The following is a 10769-nucleotide window of genomic DNA, read 5'->3' as shown; positions in this document are numbered from 1 at the left end:
ATCCCCTTGCCCTGCCTCCAGGCAAACCTTCTCTCAAGCATCGATTTCCAGCCTCACTTATTCCTGCTACCCAAATGTGCTGTCTGGCCCTTGTCTGTTTTCAAGGTAAATGCATTGAAATTATTTTCCCTTTGAGAATTTTATGAGGATCTCACCTCCCTCCCCCAACCCCTGTGGTGACCCTGAACTCAACTTGAGAATTGCCCGGCTCAGTTTTTACAAACTAAAGGGGATGCATTGATACTGTTCTCAGACATATCCAAGGAGTCATCTTCTCTCTAGGGAAGCCTTTGGTAACGACCATTCACACTTAGGGTGAAGGGAGAATGAGAAAAAGGACAGGAGAGGAGAAAGGAACGTCCCCTGTCCCCAAGAGAAGACACAAAGAAGTAGGTTCCCATTGAAGTGAGAGGGATTTACTCTGGAGCCCAGAAGAGGGCTGGGAGTGCAGTGCGCACCCTTTTCTCTTCTTAGAGGTGGAGGACAATGGACGTGGAACGCTGCTTATTTTGTTAGACTCTGACGACGTATTGATTACTTTGGCTGAATGAACGGTTTTTCCCCATCTTTTTTTTTCTTTTGTTACTAGGGAATGTGGGCAGCTAGGTGGCACGGTGGGTCAGGAGTCAGGAAGGCTCCTGCTCCTGCGTTCAAATCTGGCCTCAGACAGTTACTAGCTATGTGACCGGGACAATGAGAGAGCTGGCGGGCTGAAGGAGTTAGGCATTTTTAATCTATAGACGAGAAAACCTGAGGCACATGATGCCTGTCCAAGTATTTGAAAGGCTGGCCGTCCCAGCCCTTAGACTGGAATATAATTCAATTCAATGAATATTCCTTATGACTAAGTGGGATACAAAGGGGGGGGGGAATAACCCATGTCCTTAGCCCTGTTTGCCTCAGTTTTCTCATCTGTAAAATGAGCTGGAGAAGGAAATGGCCAACCACTCCGGCACCTTTGTCCAGAAAAGCCCCGAATGGGGTCACAAAGGTCGTTCACGGCTGAAACGACTGAGCAACAGAAACCACCACGGAATGGAGAAAAACGGTGATTTTTAAAAATCATTAAAATTCTTAAAAAGAGAGAGAGCAGAGCCATGGAAAGAAGACGGCTCAGAGGCCGGAGAGCTGGGCTTCGGGCCTGGCTGTGTCACTTCGCGGGCCCCGCCCACACCTGTCTTTTCTACGACTTCCTCCTCACTGGTTATCCAGCTGCCATTCTATCTCCAGCAACGGCAAACTCACCACCTTCCTTCTGCTTTGGGACAGCTCCTCGCTAGAACCTCAAGATTAAACCTGCCTCTCTGCAAAAGCTCCCCAGCTCCTAGCCCTGCCCTCTGAGGCCACGCAGAACAAAACCAGTCCTTCGTCCCTCCTTGAGGACATGGGTTATTTTTCCCCCCTTTGTATCCCACTTAGGCATAAGGAATATTCATTGAATCAAATTATATTCCGTTCCAAGGGCTGGGATCGGATGTGCCCCAGGTTTTCTAGTCTATAGATTAAAAATCCCTAACTCCTTTAGCCCGCCAGCTCTCTCATTGTCCTAGTCATCATCTAGATTAGCAGCATTCTTCCTAAAATGAGCTGGCTAGAGCTGAATGTGGTCCTCCAGAAGTCATCCAACCAGAGCAGAAGGCATCAGGCTTTAGACATTAAAATCTCTCTTAACAAAGCCTAAAATTACAATAGCTGGTTTCTGTTTCTGGCTTTTTGTTTTTTGTGTTTTGTTTTGGTTTTTTGCTGACATCTCATACAGTTGACTCATATTATCTGACTTATTAGCTGTGTGACCTTAGTCAAATGATTTCCCCTCAGGCCCCCAGCTTTCCCTGCTAAGGGTGGAGGAGAGGTGTTAACATTCTAAATGCCTAGAACACAGTCTCAAAGGGTAAGGGAAATGCGGCCCGGGAATATACAGTGCTCTATCAGACCCCAAGAGAGCCGGGCTTAAGCTTTCCCACCAGTTACCGACAGGGCGAGCCGGCTGAGCTCTAGACAGCTTGTGCATAGCCGGGAAAGGACAGCAGGGAGACATTTGGGGAGGGGGGGCCAATGAGCAGACAGAATGCCCACTGTAGCTAGCACAGATGTTTAATAAATGTTGATTGATTGAAGGAGTAATGGGTGAACCCAAGGGGCCAGCTCAGAGGGAAATCAGTGAGCAGAAAGGGAGTAGACAGGAAGATTACTGAGGTTTGCACTGTGTTCTGCACACAATAGGTGATTAATAATTGCTAATTAATTAATTGTTAATTAATAATTCTTCAGTTGTTCGAGGGGGAATCATCAAACAGACAAGACACAGACTCGGAATTTAGGAGGCAGAGTGTCCTGAGTGACCACCCAGCAGGGCGGTAGTAGAGGTGAGGCCCTGATGAGGGTCCCCATCTCGGGGGTTGGGGGTGGGGGCGGGCAGGGCGGTGCTCGGCCTGAAAAGTAGCAATGTCTAAAGTCCTTGTGGCCCACCAGCCACGGAAGGCTCTGATTACCAGCCGGACTCTGGGCCCCTCTCCCCCCGCCCCCGGCTGTCTCTCTCCCTCACATTCCTCCGGGAGCTGATCAGGGCTTGAATGACACCCCAGATGAGTCTTCACTATTAATTCCCACAGACAGAATGGGTCCCTTGTTCTCCAGTTCCTACTCTTGGAGAAGAATGGCCAGCACCAACCCAAGAGTTAACCCTTCTCCCGGCTTCCCCGGCGCCTTCACCAAGGCTGTGGAGGGCAGTAGGAGCCCCCTGGAGTGGATTGGAGGTCTGTGGGGACTTCGGGGCAACACAGGGAGCTCTCGCCAACCAGAGTCTCCCCCTACCCCATCAGAAGCCAAGGTCCCACAGAGAAAAGAGTCAGGGACACCCCATTCTTCCCTTCGAGGGGGGGCTCTAGGCCCTCAGGGACGTCTGTTGGGGAGTCGGAGCTGTTGCCCCTGACTGAGGGACCCCCAGCACCTTAGGGCCTCAGCTAAGTCCCCCCAGGCCTCTCTGGCCCACTGCGTGTCCCCTAGAGGTGGGGAACTGGCATTACCTGAACTCAGTCCTCCACTCTGCCTCTCATACCAGAGGGGGTTAAAAGCACAGACAGAGGCAGGACACCACCTGCCAGGGCAGGTAGCTGAGAAGAAACACTGGGGCCCAGTGACTCCTTTCGATCCTCCAAGGCCCCCAAGAACAGAGGAGAAATTGCTCAATTTAGCGCCAAAAAAAAAAAATCTCCTTCCTTTCAATTCTGTAACCCTGCCCCACACCACCACCTCCTCTGCCTCTGCCTTGCCCAGAGGAAGGCAGAACCACACAGGATAGACAGAGCTGGAAGGAACTTCAGGATACGGTGTTGGAGAGCCAGTATGAGCCAGCAGAGTGGGTGCTGGATTTGGAGTCAGCATAGTCCACCCATTTTACAGATGAGGCAACTGAGACCCAGAGAAGGGAAGTGACTTTCCCAAGGTCACACCGTAGTGGCTAGATAGAGACTAGACTCAGAGCTGCCTGGCTCAGGATCTGCTGTTCTTTCTATGACAGGCTGCTGTCTTCCTTATAGAGTAACCCTTTCCTCCCCTCCCACCTGCTCATCCAGGGCCTAGCCAGGCTCACCCCTGGCTCTCCTGGTATTCTACCCAGTGTTGGCCTCTTCTGTCCTTGAATCTGTGACCCCTTCGAGGTCTCAATGGAGAGGAGGTGGGTTTGGCTAGGATGTACTCTCCCCCGTTTCCTGACCTGCCACCACCTCCCAGAGACCTGGAGGACAGTGTCATGGGGACCGCGGCCAAGCTAACTGACTGGAACTGGACCCAGTTCAGGGGAACGGCCCCCTGCCCTGCCCACTTCCGCCTTTGCCTGGCTCAGCCCCACAGGCATTGGAGCTCCACTGGGCAGCCTCTCCCATAGCCTGATGAGCTTGGACTGGGAGTGGGGGAGAAATGGGTGCTGACTCTCCTCTATGAGGGTCCTAAGGCGAGTTACCTCAGAGACTTTGGGCTGGTCATTTCATCTTTGACAGTAAGCTTTCTCACTTACCAGATAGGGAGACTAGATGCTCACTATGGTCCTTCCTAGGGCTGACATCCTCTGTTCTAGTGCCTCTCCCAGCCCTGACAACCCCTGTTCTAAGGCCCTCCCAGCTCTGACATCCTCTGTTCTAGGGCCTCTCCCAGCCCTGACATCCCCTGTTCTAAGGCCCCTCCCAGCCCTGACATCCTCTGTTCTCAGGTCCTCCCAGCTCTGACATCCCCTATTCTCAGGCCCCCCCCCAGCTGTGACATCCCCTGTTCTAAGGCCCCTCTCAGCTTTACAAGTCTCTATAACCCTCTGATCCCTGGGCCTCAGTTTCTTCACAAAATGAGGATCACCATGAGGCACGCTAAACTCTCAACACTGTCCTGAAGATCAGACTTTTCAGTGGGTCACTCTTGTCTACAGGACAAAGTCCACAAGGCCCTCCACAATCTGGTTCCCACCTTTCACTCACACAGGAACACTCTCAGCTCTGGGCAAAAGGGTTTCCTCACTGTTTCCCAAACACCAATTCTCTTCTGGGGTCTGTGCAAAGGAGATGCCTGCTCCCCACCACCCCCCCCACCACACACACACACACACACACACACACACACACACACACACACACACAAACACTTATATTCCTACACACCCCAGTACCCTGGAGGGCAGTGATATTAGGAACCCCAGCTACTCTGCCTGAACCAAACTAGACTCTTTTGATCCAGCTCTGGTCTGGCCAGGAATGTTCTCTTCATCTTCTCAGCCCAGCTCCTGTCCGACCTGGCCTAGGAAGTCCCTCTACTCAGCCCTGTCTACAGAAATTCCTCCCTTCTCCCTTCCCTCCTCTCCCCTCCTGTAGCCTGGGGTGTCTGGGGCCCTAATCATGATCTTTCCAGATGTGTCTCATCTCCCTGACTAGACTGTGAGCTAGTTCCATGAGATTTGAGAGTGGCATACAGTAGGTACTCCACAAATACTCATTACATTGTTCAGCATCTGTTGAATCGAACTGACAAGTGTCTTCGTTGGGTTCCCATAATAAATATGAAACTTCTTAGCATCATCCCTGTTCCTGGGCCATGCCCAACACCAGTCTACTTTAATCCATGATTGCCTTCCCACCTGACCCTCCCCAGCCATTCAGGCCTTCAGCTAAAAGGTTATGGTCCTTCTATTTACAAAGTCTCTCCATTGGAATGGGACTGCTTTCACTTTTTCTTTGTGACCCCAGCATTTTGCACACAGTGAGCTCTAGTGAATGCTCAGTTGATTGATTGATCAAAGAAAACGATCTTGAAAATCGTGGCTGATGTTAGACACGTGGGATCCCCACCCACGTGGGATCTCTGAAGGTTCCCGATCTCTTTTCCAACGAAGAGTGAGGAGCTCTCCAGTCCCATGGGACAGCTCGAGGGGCAGGGTGCGACGCCATGGACACAGAAGAAGCCAGTGCCTAGCCCAATCCATCTCCCAGGCTCTAATTCATTTTCCCTGTGACACTTTCCCTGGGTGGACTCAGGGCCCCGGGAAAATCCCCCTTCGGCCAGCCTCGTGAGTAGCTGCAGTGCGACCTACAGAGCTTGAGAATGGGGAACTGTGTGTCAGTCTGGAGGGACTGGGGTTCCCAGGAGAGGCTGGGAATTAATAATGTGATTACGACCTCTTTCATTCCATTCAACACACACACATTAAATATCTATGAGGGGCCAGGCACTGGGCTAAGCGCTTTACAAACACTATCTCATTTGATCTAAGAAGAGACAGGCTGACAGACTGAAAAGTGAAGAGAATAACTGATCAAGAAGATAGTGCAGGGGGGTGGAGCCACGATGGCAGAGTGAAAGCAGTAACTTGCTTAAGGTCTCCCCCAAACCCCTCCAAATACTCATATAAAATGGCTCTAAACAAATTCTGAAGCAGCAGAACCCACAAAAAGACAGAGTGAAACAAATTTCCAGCCCAAGACAACCAGGATGGTTGATCAGAAAGGTGTATCACGCCAGGCTGGGAGCGCAGCGCAGCACGGCGTGGGCGTGCAGGCCTCAGTGAACCTGAAGCAGGCCTCAGAGGACTGAATTGCGGGCAGCTGTGGAGGTTTCCAGACTTCTCAACCCACCAATGCCAAAGACAACTTAGAAGGTCAGTGGGAATAGTCTGTTTCTGTCAGTGCTGAGAAAGAAAGGTGGGTTCTCAGCTCCATTCCCCAAGAGTGGCCCTGGGGGGGGGCAACTGCTTCCCCAGCTTCCGGCCCACAGACTGAGGGGGAATCCAGTGGCTGATCAGAGAGGGATTGCAGGGATCTCTTTGCCAGTGCTCAGGCAGGGATCTCTTGCTTTGCCCATGTTTGGATCTGGGTCACAGTTCTGGGGCGGTGCTGGGGTGAGGAGGAAGCTGGTGGGTGGAGCTTGTAGTGGCAGAGGCCCTCCTCACAGTTACAGGACAGAAAGGAATACTTGTGGTCACAGGCCAGGAAAGGAGTAAACACCTGCCCCTTATCATACCACCTTGTGAGAACTGAAAATTTACAGGTCCCTACAAGTATCTCTGAAAACAGCTGTACAAACCCCTGAAGCTTGGGACAGTACATTCTCCACATTGGAAGCAGACTCTTACCTTAACAAAGAGTTTAAAACTCAAGTAATTGGCTGGGATCATGAGCAAGCAGTGCAAAAAGAGTCAGACTATATTATCTTACTTTGGTGACAAAGAAGATCAAAATATACAACCAGAAGAAGACAACAAAGTCAAAGCTCCTACATCCAAAGCCTCCAAGAAAAATATGAATCAGTCCCAGGCCTTGGAAGAGCTCAAAAGGGATTTTGAGAAGCAAGTAAGGGAAGTAGAGGAAAAACTGGAAGAGAAATGAGAGTGATGCAAGAAAATCATGAAAAACAAGTCAACAGCTTGCTAAAGGAGACCCAAAAAAATACTGAAGAAAATAACACCTTAAAAAATAGCCTAACCCAAATGGCAAAAGAGGTCCAAAAAGCCAATGAGGAGAAAAATGCCCTAAAAAGAAAAATTGGCCAAATGGAAAAGGAAGTCCAAAAGATTACTGAAGAAAATACTTCCTTAAAAATTAGAATAGAGCAATTGGAAGCTAGTGACTTTATGAGAAATCAAGACACTGTAAAACAAATCCAAAAGAATGAAAAATTAGAAAACAATGTGAAATATCTCATTGGAAAAACAACTGACCTGGAAAATAGATCCAGGAGAGAGAATTTAAAAATTATTGGACTATCTGAAAGCCATGATCAAAAAAAGAGCCTAGACATCATCTTTCAAGAAATTATCAAGGAAAACTGCCCTGATAGTAGAACCAGAGGGCAAAATAGAAATTGAAAGAATCCACAGATCTCCTCCTGAAAGAGATCCCCAAAGGAAAACTCCTAGGAATACAATAGCCAAATTCCAGAGTTCCCAGGTCAAGGAGAAAATATTACAAGCTGCCAGAAGGAAACAATTCAAGTACTGTGGAAACACAATCAGGATAACACAAGATTTAGCAGCTTCTACATTAAAGGACCGCAGGGCATGGAATATAATATTCCAGAGGGCAAAGGAGATAGGATTACAACCAAGAATCACCTACCCAGCAAAACTGAGTATAATCCTTCAGGGGAAAAAATGGTCATTCAGTGAAATAGAGGACTTTCAAGCATTCCTGATGAAAAGACCAGAGCTGAATAGAAAATTTGACTTTCAAATACAGGACTCAAGTGGAACATGAAGAGGTAAACAGGAAAGAGAAATCATAAGAGACTTATTAAGATTGAACTGTTTACATTCCTGCATGGAAAGATGATATTTATAACTCATGAGACCTTTGTCAGTATTAGGGTAGTTGGAGGAAAAAAATTATATGTATGTAGATAGAATAGATAGATAGATAGATAGATAGATAGATAGATAGATAGATAGATAGCACAGGGTGAGTTGAAGATTAAGGGGTCATATCTGGAGAATAAAATTAAGGGATGAGGGAGGATTATACTCGGAGAAGAAGAAAGGGAGAGGTAGAATGGGGTAAATTATCTCACAAAAAAAAAACAGAAAAGAAAAGTCTCTTACAGTGGAAGGGAAGCAGGGGAAGGTGAGAGGGAATGAGTGAATCTTATTCTCATAGGATTTGGCTTAAGGAGGGAATAACATACACATTCAATTGGGTATGGAAGTTTGTCTTACCCTACAGGAAAATAGGGGGAGAAGGGGACAAGAGAGCAGGGGGATGATAGAGAGGAGGGCAGATTGGAAAAGGGTGTAATCAGAAGTAAATACTTCTGAGGAGGACAGGGTCAAAAGAAAGAATAGAATATATGGGAGAGCAGAATAGGATTAAGGGAAATAGAGTTAGTTTTTCACAACATGTCTCCTATGGAAGTTTTTTGCAAAACTGCACATGTACAACCTATATTGAGTTGCTTGCCTTTTCAATGAGGGTGGGTGGGGAGGGAGGAAGAGAGAAAATTTGAAACCTAAAGTTTTAAAAACATATGTTTAAAAAAAAGTTTTCACATGCTATTGGGAAATAAGAAATACAGGAAATGGGGTACAGAAGTCTATCCTGCCCTACAGGGAAATAGAAGGGGAAAGGGATAAGAGAAGGGGGGAGAGAAAGAAAAGAGGACAGACTAGGGGAAAGGATATTCAGAATGCATTCCATCTTGGGGTGGAGAGAGGGTGAGACGGGTTGAAAATTTGGAACTCAAAAACTTGTGAGGAAATGAATGTTGAAAACTACAAATAAATAAATTTATATTAAAAAAAAGAAGAAGATGGTGCAGTGGAGAGAAGGATGGATGGGTGAGGAGGAGTGGAAGGATCTGGGTTCAAATCCTATCTCTGAGAGGAGACTTTAGGTCAATCACTCCTCTCTGTGCCTCAGTTTCCCCATCTGTAGAATGAGGAGGTTGGAGTGAGTGGCCCCTGAGGTCCCCTCCAGCTCTAAAGCTGGGATCCTTCTTCTGGAGTGGGGGGATGGCAGCAGGAGGAGCAGGAAAGAGATACGCAGGGGGTGGTGAAGGCGAGCAGGAGGAAAGGGTTGGGGAGCAGGAAGACCTCCCATTTCTACAGCATTTATGAAGCACTTTGGCACAGGCTTCACTCTGACAGCTCTGTGATGGCTCTGTGAGGTCACCCAAATTGGAAACGATGGACATAGTTCAGCCCAAGCGATCCAGACCACGTTCTGATCTTTGGGAGGGCCATTTACCCAGCAGCCCCCCAGATCTCAACGGCTGCTTGAGCAGTAGCTACAGCAGGGGTTGACACCCAGCTCAGCCCCAGCCCATCAGGACCCAGGGGCATGATTTCTGTCTCTCCTGCCCCCCCACCCCCAACTACCCCCACTCTGTGTTCTTCCCTTAACCTTCCGGCTGATGTGGAGAAGTCTGAGCCAAGGCCCCAGGGCTTCATGTTGGGAGCCAGAGGTGGGGGTGGAGGGTGGGGCCAGGAGGTAGGGAGGAGGGGCCGGGGTGCTTCCTGTCTGCTGGGTCCCACTGAGTGCTCAGGGCTGGGTCCCCCCTGGGCACTGGTGTCTGAAGCAGAGACATCTGTCGGCCCCAGGTAGGGAGAGTCAAGGCTGGGACAAGCCTGGATCCCCAAGCGCTGTCCCTGGCATTCCTTGGCTTGGCACCAGTGTTTGCCTCCTGCATTCCAGTGCTCAGAACCTTCCAGGATCCTAATGTTCCTTATCCCAAGGTTAGATCTACCCCACACAGGGGAACTCAGTTCCATCCCCTGTTCTAAGGTCCCTCCCAGCTCTGACCTTCCCTGTTTTAAGGCCTTTCTTAGCTCTGACATTCCCTGTTCTAAGGCCTCTCCCAGCTCAGACATTCCATGTTCTAAGGCCCCTCCTAGCTCTGATATTCCATGTTCTAAGGCCTCTCCCAGCTCAGACATTCCATGTTCTAAGGCCTCTCCCAGCTCAGACATTCCATGTTCTAAGCCCCTCCCAGCTCTGACATCCCCTGTTCTAAGCCCCTCCCAGCTCTGACATCCCCTGTTCTAAGCTCCCTCCCAGCTCTGACATTCTTTGATTCTTTAATTTGTTAAATGCAGTTGAGCCCCTGAATAACCCTGAGTGCTCCTGGCCCTGAGACTACATTGATTCCACATGGTGGGAGGAGGCTTCCCAGCCTGGAGACTCTGCCTCAGGCAGAGGCAGAGAGAACACAGACCCTGAGGGTTCCTGGGTCTAGCTCTGGACCCCTCTTCTGCAGCCTCCTCTCTGCTTCCTCTCTTCCCTCCTCTGCTGAAAAAGCCTCGGGTGAGCGCTCTTTGTTGCCTCCTCCAGGAAGCTTTCCTAATTGAACCACCCAATGATGGTTCCCTCATCCCTCATTCCCGAAACACCTGGGCGCTCAGTTCTCAGCTTGCTTGTTCCTATATTTCTGCTTTATGTCCCAGAGTCTTTTTCGTGGGTCTTTTTCTCATCACCCCCGCTAGACTCAGTCCTGTGGGGGGCATCATGTTGTAAAACACGTGTATCTTCTCAAGGCCCAGAGGGAGTCAGTGAACCGAGCACCGCGTACGGAGCACCCTCCCTATTCCAGGTGGTGTGCCACACACCAAGGATCTCTGAGCCCGTCTAATCTGCCCCTTATTTTAAAGATGAGAAACTGAGGCACAGGGAGAGAAAAGGATCTGCCTGAGATCAGAACAAATCGGTAGCAAAGCTGGGACTCAAAACCAGGCCTCCTGATTCTCAGTCCAGAACTCTGTCTACCAACCCACCTCTGCATCACCTAAGAATGAAGACAAGCTTCTA

The 10769-nt window shown here is 49.2% G+C and overlaps 1 long non-coding RNA gene across 1 annotated transcript in view; it reads left to right on the top strand.

Annotated features, from left to right (window-relative positions):
• Positions 1-6217, top strand: part of LOC110205773 (uncharacterized) — a 30685-nt gene extending 24468 nt beyond the window's left edge. Inside the window, exons 3-4 of the long non-coding RNA XR_002323693.2 lie at positions 1-2366; positions 2613-6217. The exon at positions 1-2366 is cut by the window's left edge and continues 10198 nt beyond it. This is a non-coding gene — a long non-coding RNA (uncharacterized LOC110205773). The remainder of the gene's footprint in view (positions 2367-2612) is intronic.
• The last annotated feature ends 4552 nt before the right edge of the window (positions 6218-10769 follow it).

The sequence above is a fragment of the Phascolarctos cinereus genome, unplaced genomic scaffold (assembly GCF_003287225.1).
Source record: "Phascolarctos cinereus isolate Bilbo 61053 unplaced genomic scaffold, phaCin_HiC Scaffold_1;HRSCAF=81, whole genome shotgun sequence".
NCBI lineage: Eukaryota > Metazoa > Chordata > Mammalia > Diprotodontia > Phascolarctidae > Phascolarctos > Phascolarctos cinereus.
This window is presented reverse-complemented; position numbering and strand designations above follow the sequence as displayed.